The sequence below is a fragment of the Lactuca virosa genome, chromosome 7 (genome assembly GCF_052849685.1).
Source record: "Lactuca virosa cultivar CGN04683 chromosome 7, Lactuca_virosa_CGN04683_v6, whole genome shotgun sequence".
In the NCBI taxonomy this organism is placed as follows: domain Eukaryota; kingdom Viridiplantae; phylum Streptophyta; class Magnoliopsida; order Asterales; family Asteraceae; genus Lactuca; species Lactuca virosa.
Window position 1 is genome coordinate 53,998,120 of NC_136432.1, and position 12,191 is coordinate 54,010,310.

Below are 12,191 nucleotides of genomic sequence, written 5' to 3' on the forward strand. Positions count from 1 at the left end.
GGACCATAAAAGTCTCCAGCATATCTTCGATCAGAAAGAGTTGAACATGAGACATCGACGATGGGTGGAGCTACTGAACGACTACGATTGTGAGATTCTTTATCACACTGGTAAAGCTAACGTAGTAGCTGACGCCCCTAGCAGAAAGGAAGACTCAGGGCGCCGAGTAAAGTCATTGACCAGGACAATCCATTCACATCTGTCCACACAGATCAGAGAGGCTCAACTCGAGGCCTTAAAACCTGAAAATGTGGCAGGTGAAACCCTGAGAGGAATGGATAAAAACTTCAAAGTCAGGGATGATGGAGTATATTGTTTCATGAACCGGATCTGGACACCAAAGTTCGGTGGTTACAGAGATGTGGTTATGAATGAAGCACATAAAACCCGATACTCCATTCATCCAGGTTCAGACAAGATGTACCTGAACCTCAAGAAACTATACTGGTGGACTAACATGATGGCGAAATCGCTACCTTTGTGGGCAAGTGCCTTACTTGTGCCAAAGTCAAGGTAGAATACCAGAAACCTTCAGGTTTATTGCAACAACCTGAAATCCATGAATGGAAGTGGGAGCGGATTACAATGGATTTCATAACTAAGTTACCCAAGACATCGGGTGGTTATGATACTATTTGGGTAATCATCGATAGATTAACCAAATCCGCACACTTCTTACCAATCAAAGAGACCGACAAGATGGAGAAGCTAACAAGAACTTATCTCAAAGAGATCGTTAGACTACATGATGTGCCAATATCTATTATTTCAGACCGAGATAGTAGATTCACTTGTCGTTTCTGGCAGTCTTTACAAAAATCTATGGGAACTAGGTTGGACATTAGTACAGCCTACCATCCACAAACCGACGGACAAAGTGAGAGGACGATTCAAACTTTATAAGATATGTTGCGAGCTTGCGTGATTGACTTTGGAAAGGCATGGGATACTCATTTACCCTTGTCGAATTCTCTTACAACAACAGTTATCACACAAGCATAAAGGCTGCTCCATTTGAAGCCCTCTATGGCCAAAAGTGCAGATCCCTTTTATGCTGGGCTAAGGTGGGTGACACACAGTTAGCTAAAGGACGCGTTCCTGACAGCATTCTCACCGGTCCGGAAATCATACGGGAAACTACAGAGAAGATCGTTCAAATCCGTGAACGATTGAAAGCCTCTAGAGACCGACAGAAAAGCTACGTTGACAAAAGAAGAAAAGCTTTGGAATTCCAGGTTGGTGACCGCGTCATGTTGAAGGTCTCACCCTGGAAGGGCATGATACGCTTTGGAAAGTGTGACAAGCTGAATCCAAGGTACTTAGGACCATTCGAGATTCTTGCTAGAATTGGTCCAGTAACTTACAAACTCCGACTACCCCAAGAACTAAGTAACATACATCCTGTTTACCACGTCTCGAACTTGAAAAAGTGTATGTCCGACGAGACTCTTGTAATCCCACTCGACGAGATCGAGATCAATGAGAGCCTCAACTTCGTGGAAGAACCAGTAGAGATCATGGACCGAGAGGTCAAGCAAACGAAGCAAAGCCGTATCCCAATAGTGAAGGTTCACTGGAATGCCAAGCGAGGACCTGAACTCACGTGGGAGCGCGAGGATCAAATGAAACGGAAATATTCTCATCTTTTTACTTAGTTATTTGTAATTGCTTAATTGCTTGAACTCTAATTTCGGGACGAAATTCTCTCTAACGGGGGGATGATGTGACAACCCGAAATTTCTATCTTGTATAATCATTCAATTCAATCACAGTCAGACTTGTTTCTGCTATCTTTTAGCATTGTTAAGGGTCTATTTGAGTGTTCTAAGCCGAGTACATTCAAGGATTTGGTGTTAGGAAATATCTGCTAGAATTCATTGTATAACATTTAAGCCGGAAAACTCCAAATCTTGGAGTTTACGGCCGTAAACTAGAGATTACGGCCGTAAAATCTTGGCTGGCCGTAAACTCCTCCCATATACATGATATTCCTTCATTTTTCACCACTTCTCACACTTCCAACTCAACAAACTCGATTTTCTATCAACTATCATCAAGTGTTTTCATCTTGATCTTCAAATATGTAAGTGTTTCTTCCATTTGTTAGTTGATACCTTGCCTAATCTAGTGAAACCCTATGATTTCATCCATGATTTCATCTCTTTTGAGTAGATCTTCAAATATTCATTACTTACACCAAGAACACCAAGAACACATACTAGTTCTTGAACCGTGAACACCCCCTTCAAGCTTCAAAACGTAAGTAATCTTCCATATACTAGTTATCCTATAGAAGCTCTTAACATACACCCTTGAAAACAACCATTTCCCAAGAACAATAAGAGTTTACGGCCATGAGCATCTCCCTTGGCCGTAAACCCTCCTCAATATCTTCGTTGATCGTAAACTCCCATGGTCGTGAACACTATGGCCGTGAACACACCATGGCCGTAAACACACCCTTGTGTAAACACACCCTTGTGTGTGGTCATAAACCCCTTTACAACAATCATATGTGATTGTAACACTTCCTTCCAAGTGTTTCCTAGTCCCTAAGGTGGTTCCCTTTCATGATTAGTTGTTATATACACTAATTATATAAATATATGTGTCATTAAATGCTTAATAGGATCCGTTTGTGCTCGAGGCTTCACTTGACACTTAGCATCCTATATCGATCTTTCACTCGAATCACTCACTACAGGTGAGTTCATACCCCCGTATTTTCATAGATTTCACTGTTTTAAGGGGGGAATACAAGTCTAACACAAAGATTTTGTGTTACAAACAAAAGATTTCAATAAACTTATCAAAAGGAATTTCAGTTATCATCAATTCAATTGGTTTTGAAAGATTGTGTTTAAATGACATTAAGTCACCAAAAGTATTTCAAAATATTAAATTTCTTTTAAATGTTTTATAAACTTATATTTTCCTCCTGAAATCATATATATATATATATATATATATATATATATATATATATATATATATATATATATATATATATATAAGATTTAAAAGGCTTAGGACTTATAATCCACTTTGGTTCCTTTTCCTTGTTTGGATGTGGGATTATAAGTATCGGTTATTTGTCTGAGTGTCATTTAAATTTTACTTATATATATTTGTATATGTATATAAATATAAAAGTTATTTCCTTCAGTTCAAATACCCTTTGTAACATGTTGAGCAAGGGCTTGCATTCATGAATACTCGGTATCAATTCAGAAAGTACATATAAATTATAATAGGTATAATTTATGATTCACAGAACATTAATGCACGATTCAAGTATACTAAAGTACATTGTTTTACAAGAACAAAGGTTTGATTCAAAACTAATCAAGGATATACATCTTTCAGATACATTTTAAGAATACTAATTCAAGAACATACTGTCAATCATTTATTTCAGAATGATTGGGTTTTCATAACTATTATACATGTAACGTTTATATGCTTTTTATGAGTCATTTGATACAGGTTGTTTAATTCATTTAAACAATATAGTTAAAGTCCTGGCATTATAACCAGAATCTCCAGCCGGGGATCGAAAAAATGTGTGTATAGATCTATATTGGGATTGACAACCCCGCACTCAGACTGCTAGCTACAGTCAGGCATACACGCCTACGAGTGACAGTTGTTATCAATAGCTTTCAACGCATTCATAGCGTTGGGTCAGGCCATCTAGTCAGTATGGTTATAATAACTCATATAAAAGATATTAACAATATGTTAGTGTATAAATAACTAAACATAAGTACATTTTCAAAGTACTAGTTTTACAAGATACAATTTACAGTATTACATTACAGTTTACAATAACAGCTGGTGGAACCAGGCACACTCTCAGTTACAAGTTTTACAAAAGGAATTACAAATACAGAACATTGGTATACAAACAGAATGGTTTTATATGATTAAAACTACTTTTCATATACATCAGAAAATACAGGATTTTCTGGAAACAGTACACATATTCAAGAAACAGAAAACATTCTTTCAAACATAAACTCTTATGCACTCACTCAACTTTATGTTGATACTCTCTTTTCAAATTACTTGTATTCTCAGGGAATCAGTAGACAGGTACTCCCCGAGCTTTTGAGAAGATGGAGCTATTTTGAGTCTTGTCTTCTTCTTATGTATAACTATTTTGGTTTCAATATATACAATGATGAAACACATGTAAATACTTATAATTTTTAAATACAGTGGTTGTTTGTAATTTGATTGCTATTATTACAAGATTCAAGAAATGATACAGGGAACACTACTCTATTTTACTAAGATCAGGGTTACATAACTAAATAACTATTTGAGTATAATTATTTTAAATTACAAAGTACACTACTACAAGATAATACAAACGGTTACAAGTACAAGAGAACACTATAACGCTACAAGTAAACTAGTTAATACAGGTTTATGAGGCGCTACTTCATTTTACCCACCAGGGTACAGGTTTAAATCCTACAAATTATAACAAGAGTCTCCTAGAGGGAGAGCGTGAGTTTGTGTATAGATCTATACGGGACTGACAATCCTGGACCTGAGCTGCTTGCAACAGCTAGGCCGACAGGCCTGGGGTGACAAACGTCATAACATTCCGACGCCTGAAGAACGTCGTAGAGGTCACTAGTAATTTAGCATGGTTATATGAAACTCATAATAGTATCAACTAAACATTGTTTACGGGATTAACACTACTTCATAGGTTTTATTCTAATAATAAGATCACACAGTTTTACAAGTAACATGAACATACAAATCAGAAGGGACCTATAATGTTAACATTGTGATTCCTTAGTTTATGCGCCAAAGGTTATTTATAATTATAGGGTCCGATAGGTAGTAGAATAGGCAAATTCCGCATCATTTCCTATTCCTTGTTTGGTTGTGGGCTTAGAGCAGATGCACACAGTTTACTACCTATTCGATCTTGGTTATATATGACCTGTATTCACTAAGTAATCATAGGGGGAAACAGGTATGGGTCAGATTCCTATATACAAGTACAGTACGCTATTTTCTACTATGCAACATACTTTTATGCAAGAACGCATAAAAAACTACATGCACACAAAAAGGGTTGCATTACAAACACAACCGTAATACATTACTTTTCCAAGAACGAGACAACAAAACTTACATTTTATTACATGCTTTCTAAAACAAAATGCTTATGAGCTCACCAACTTTAATGTTGACACTTTCAAAACCACTAGTATTCTCAGGGCACTAGTACGCGCAGGTTCTAGAAGACGGAGCATAGTAGCTTCAAGTCTTTATTTTGCTAATTACTGTCGGAGTCAATCATATGTGATTCAAATACAATGTAAACACTATATTATAAATACAATGGCTGTTATTGCTTTGATTACTATTATGCAATTGTTGTGATACTATACATGACGTCCTCCGCCCCCGAACGTTTCCGCCGTTCCGGTTTGGGGGTGTGACAGAGCTTCATCATCGGGCAACAGTAGTAAGGTTTCAGATCCCTATACATCATAGTGCTGCCGGGATGAATCGAGTACATGGTCTTGTGAGCTTCTTCCTCTAGAATATCTCTTATTCCTCCCATCTTAGGTACCCAAATCCTATCTTGGAATACCTTCAGTCCTTGACTATTTATACCGAATACCAACGTTTTGCCTAAACGTTCTTCCTTTCAGTTATTTTTCTCCAAAGCTTCTTCTAGTGCTTTCTTAATGATTTCCACAATTGTTGAGACAACTTCTATTCTTAACGCTCTTGGCCTTTTTCTTTCCAAGTATACCTTTCGACTTAGAGCATCAACTACGACATTTGCTTTAGCAGGGTGGTAAAGTATATTGCAGTCGCAATATTTGAGTAACTCTAGCCAACGTCATTTCCTCATATTCAATTCCTTTTGATCAAAGAGATACTATTGACTTTTATGATTAGTGAAGAGTTTGCACTTTGTGCCATAAAGATAATGCCTCCATATCTTTAATGCGAGTACTACCGCTGCCAACTCCAGATCATGAGTGGGGTAGTTCTTCTCGTGCTCTTTTAATTGTCGAGATGCATACGCTATCACTTTATCTCTTTGGGTCAGAACACAACCTAACCCAACTTTAGATGCATCGCTATAGACTGCGAAGTCTTCAACTCCGTCAGGTAAAGAAAGAATCGGTGCTTCTCATAATTCTTCTTTAATTTCTCGAATTCTTCTTCATGTTTCTCGCTCCATGTATATGTAGCTCCTTTATGGGTCAAAGCTGTCAATAGTGCATCTATCGAAGAAAAACCTTGGATAAACCTCCGGTAATATCCAACTAATCCCAGAAAGCTTCGAATCTCAGTGGGACTTTTTGGTCGTTCCCATTTCATCACAGCTTCAATCTTTGCTGGGTCAACCATTATTCCCTATTGGTTAACCACATGACCCAAGAATTGGACTTCTCGAATCCAAAAATCACATTTGGAGAACTTTGCATACAACTTCTCCTTCTTCAAAACTTCTAATACTTCTCGCAGGTGCTTGCCATGCTCCCGCTGGCTCTTTGAGTAAATCAGAATGTCATCTATGAACACTATCACGGATTTATCGAGGAATGGTTTACAAACCCTGTTCATCAAATCCATAAATGACGTTGGAGCATTGGTTAGTCCAAATGACATAACCAAGAACTCATAGTGTCCGTATCTCGTTATGAATGCGATTTTCTTAATATATTGCTCTCTCACCTTCAGCTGATGATATCCTGACCTAAGATCGATCTTTGAGAAATAGCTCGAACCTTGCAGCTGATCGAACAGGTCATAAATCCTTAACAATGGATACTTGTTCTTCACTGTTTCCTTGTTCGGCTCTCTATAGTCTATGAACATCCTCATGATTCCATCCTTCTTCTTCACGAATAACACCAGAGCTCCCCAGGATGATGAACTAGGTTTAATGAAACCGTTGCCCAACAACTCCTAAAGTTGAATCATAAGCTCCTTCATCTATGTTGGTGCTAATCGGTATGATGCTTTCGCAATTGGTGTCGATCCTTGCAACAAGTCTATTCGAAACTCCACGTGTCTATCATGGGGAAATATAGGAAGATCTTCGGGAAAGACTTCCAGATAGTCACACACCACTGGTATTCTTTTGTGACAACCCGAAATTTCTATCTTGTTCAGTCATTCAATTCAATCACAGTCAGATTTGTTTCTGCTATCTTTTAACATTGTTAAGGGTTTGTTTGAGTGTTCTAAGCCGAGTACATTCAAGGATTTGGCGTTAGGAAATATCTGCTAGAGTTCATTGTACAACATTCAAGTCGGAAAACTCCAAATCTTGGAGTTTACGGCCGTAAACTAGAGATTACGGCTGTAAAATCTTGGCTGGCCGTAAACTCCTCCCATATACATGATATTCCATCATTTTTCACCACTTCTCACACTTCCAACTCAAGAAACTCGATTTTCTCTCAACCATCATCAAGTGTTTTCATCTTGATCTTCAAATATGTAAGTGTTTCTTCCATTTGTTAGTTGATACCTTGTCTAATCTAGTGAAACCCTATGATTTCATCCATAATTTCATCTCTTTTGAGTATATCTTCAAATCTTCATTACTTACACCAAGAACACATACTAGTTCTTGAACCATGAACTCCCCCTTCAAGCTTCAAAACGTAAGTAATCTTCCATATACTAGTTATCCTATAGAATCTCTTAACATACACCCTTGAAAACAACCATTTCCCAATAACAATAAGAGTTTACGGCCATGAGCATCTCCCTTGGCCGTAAACCCTCCTCAAGATCTTCATTGACCGTAAACTCCTATGGTCGTGAACACTATGGCCGTGAACACACCATGGCCGTAAATGCCATGGCCGTGAACACCCTAGGCCGTAAACACACCCTTGTGTGTGGTCGTAAACCCCTTTACAACAATCATATGTGATTGTAACACTTCCTCCAAGTGTTTCCTAGTCCCTAAGGCGTTTCCTTTCATGATTAGTTGTTATATACACTAATTATATAAATATATGTGTCATTAAATGCTTAATAGGATCCGTTTGTGCTCGAGGCTTCACTTGACACTTAGCATCCTATATCGATCTTTCACTCGAATCACTCACTACAGGTATATATTAAATTATCAAAAGATTTTCATAGATTTCACTGTTTTAAGGGGGGGGGGAATACAATTCTAACACAAAGATTTTGTGTTACAAACAAAAGATTTCAATAAAATTATCAAAAGGAATTTCAGTTATCATCAGTTCAATTGGTTTTCAAAGATTGTGTTTAAATGACATTAAGTCACCAAAAGTATTTCAAAATATTAAATTTCTTTTAAATGTTTTATAAACTTATATTTTCCTCCAGAAATCATATATGTATATATATATATATATATATATATATATATATATATATATATATATATATATATATATATATATATATATATATATATAAAAGATTTAAAAGGCTTAGGACTTATAATCCACTTTGGTTCCTTTTCCTTGTTTGGATATACATCTTTCAGATACATGTTAAGAATACTAATTCAAGAACATACTGTCAATCATTTATTTCAGAATGATTGGGTTTTCATAACTATTATACATGTAAAGTTTATATGCTTTTTATGAGTCATTTGATACAGGTTGTTTAATTCATTGAAACAATATAGTTAAAGTCCTGACATTATAACCAGAATCTCCAGCCGGGGATCGAAAAAATGTGTGTATAGATCTATATTGGGATTGACAACCCCGCACTCAGACTGTTAGCTACAGTCAGACATACACGCCTACGAGTGACAGTTGTTATCAACAGCTTTCAACGCATTCATAGCGTTGGGTCAGGCCATCTAGTCAGTATGGTTATAATAACTCATATAAAAGATATTAACAATATGTTAGTGTATAAATAACTAAACATAAGTACATTTTCAAAGTACTAGTTTTACAAGATACAATTTACAGTATTACATTACAGTTTACAATAACAGCTGGTGGAACCAGACACACTCTCAGTTACACGTTTTACAAAAAGGAATTACAAATACAGAACATTGGTTTACAAACAGAACGGTTTTATATGATTAAAACTACTTTTCATATACAGCAGAATATACAGGATTTTCTGGAACAGTACACATATTCAAGAAACAGAAAACATTCTTTCAAACATAAACTCTTATGCACTCACTCAACTTTATGTTGATACTCTCTTTTCAAATTACTTGTATTCTCAGGGAATCAGTAGACAGGTACTCCCCGAGCTTTTGAGAAGATGGAGCTATTTTGAGTCTTGTCTTCTTCTTGTGTATAACTATTTTGGTTTCAATATATACAATGATGAAACACATGTAAATACTTATACTTTTTAAATACAGTGGTTGTTTGTAGTTTGATTACTATTATGCATGTGTTGTGATACTAAAAATGAAGTCATCCACCCCCGGACGTTTCCGCCGTCTGGTTTGGGGGTGTGACATCTTTGTATCTCTTTCTTATACTTCTTTGCATCAATCACAAATTCCAAGTTTGATGTGCATCCTTTGGACAAACATTTTGTGGCTTTCATCAGGGAAATGATTCCAGAATTACTCTGTGTTTGTCCCCGTACACCACAAATGACTCTTTTCCATGTGAGTTTACTCTCACCATCTCCTTCTTGGATAATATCTCAGCATTCTTTTTCACAAAGCTAATCAATTCCCAGTACGATGTCGAAACTTTTCTACACAATGGGCAATAACTACTCATGCAATTTATTCATGTTCATTTCGATGACGATGTTTTTAATGAAATCGCTAACAGGTATGAATCTTCCACTAGTAACTTCTACCAATAGAGCATTATAAAGTTTATCTACAGGCAATACTTGTCTTCCACCAAATTTGTGCGATATAAAGGAGTAATTTGCTCCCGAATGAAACAATATATTGGCAGGCAATCCATTTACAAGAAAGGTACCTGAAGCGACATCTGGTGCATCCTTTGCTGATTCCAGGGTCATCTGGAATGCTCTTGCCTTTGGCCTCGGCGGAACATTAAGCCTTGCTGCCTCTTTCTTCTTCGGACAGTCCTTAGAAATATGCCATTCTTCATTACATCCGAAACACACATTCTTGTTGAATGTGAACTCATTGGCGTAATGCCCAGACTTTCCACACATGAAACAAGTCACCTCCTCCACACCTACTTGCTTCTCCTCCTCCTCCTCCAAACTTCTTAGAACCAGACTTTGAGAATTTTCTCTTCTTGTTGGACCTTGAAGATCCATCAAACTTCCTTTTCTCTCGTACCTCAGCTCTCTCCAGACCCTTTTCCCTTAACTGGGTCTCAACATTCTTAGCTGCTCTAACGGCTGTCTTCAAAGTGGTTGCCATTTTGACTATTGGGCCAAAGTATGATGGCAATCCGTTAGCAAACTTCTCTATCGTGGTGAGTTCAGTAGGCACCAAGTAGGGGAATAACTTCATCCTTTCGGTGAATCCAGTGGCATAGTTATCAATACTTATCTTCCCTTTCTTCAGGTTCTGAAACTCGTTGTTTAGGTCTATCAGATCTACTTCCGAGCAGTACTGTATTTTAAAATGCTCCATGAATGCTTCCCAAGACATCCTCAGGGCTTTTCCCCGTGGCATTGTATCTGCCAATAACTTCCACCAGCTTAAAACTTCGGTCTTTAGTTGTCTGACTGCAAAGACGGTTTTCTACTTGTCACTGCAGTTGCAGCTTTCAAATACCATTTCCATCTCGGAGATCCAGTCCATAATCTCCACTGGTTTTGGGCTTCTAGAAAGACTTGGTGGCTAGGCACCCAAGAAGTTCTTATACATACGCCCATCCCTGTCAATCCCTCTGTCCGGGTTATTCCTCCTGACCACTCGGGGTTCAACTCGACTCACAGTACGACTGTAATTTCCCTCCTATGACAACTCTTCATTTAGTTCGGGCTTCACAACAGACACAGTAGGTTCATCCCTATTTTGTTGAAGTAGACGCCTTGTCTCTTCCATCTGACGATCCAACATTATTTGCATCATTGCTTGTACTCCTGCCATTGTGATTGGCTCGGGTGCAACTGCTATCTGTGGTGCACACTCAATCACTCGTGGCTCTGGCTGATGGTTTCCATTAGCGTTTCCTAATCCGCTTCGAGTTCTCACCATGTCGATCAATGCACCAAAGTAGGCGAATTTAGATCTTTATTTACGATAGACGTTTAAATCCTCCTTGTCACTCCGAAAAGTTACATGCCAGTTCTAATATCATAGTAGAACGTTTAGAAATCTGAACACATAAAGTTTCTAGATCTGGTCGGCAACAGACCATAGATCAGTTCAAATAATAGCATATAAGGCATCCCTATAGCTATAACATAAATCATTTAGCATATAATAGCAATTTAGGCATCTTTCCTAAAATAAACTAGTGCTTGTGTCTAAAATATAGCAAACACTCATCATACAATCATCGCTTAGCATTCTAAGTTTAAGTCTAGAAATCCTACAAATTTCTAGTTCTCTTAAACTAACGGTCTGATACCAACTGTGACATCCCCAATTTCACGGCCAGAAAAGACCGATTTTTTATGCTTTATTTGAAAATCAGAGTATACTTTTGAATAAATATGTTGCGGAATTTGTTCCCAAAAATATGATAAAGAATCTATCAAAGCATTTCTGAAGAAATGTATTTTCGTTAAATTAAAACCTCAGGATGTCATTGTCAATACATATCAAAAGCATAAACAAAAACAACATAGGCCTTACAACATTCTAATTATTTCTACAGGCCTATAATCCATAACCTCTCATCAGATCATCGCATCTATGCTCTTGAGCCCCTACCTGTAATACAAGAAACTGAGTGGGTCAGGCTTGGGCCTGGTGAGCACATAGGGTTTTCAACCCACAATAATTAAGTTTATTAATTTCATCAAATCATTCAACCCGATTACCCGTTCCTGTTATCCTCACCTTCTGTCCCTAAAGCATCTAATTCAAGGGACCTAGCCTAAGGATCATCATCGGGAAGACAATACTGCGTAGGGTATTCCTCAGCAATATATGTCAGTAAGGCAACCATGAGGGGATGGAGTACACTGATGAACACATCGTTCACAAACATATACAAGTTGCGAGCCTACCATCGTTCCACTAGACTGTCTAGAATAGTCCGTGGTCGTCATCT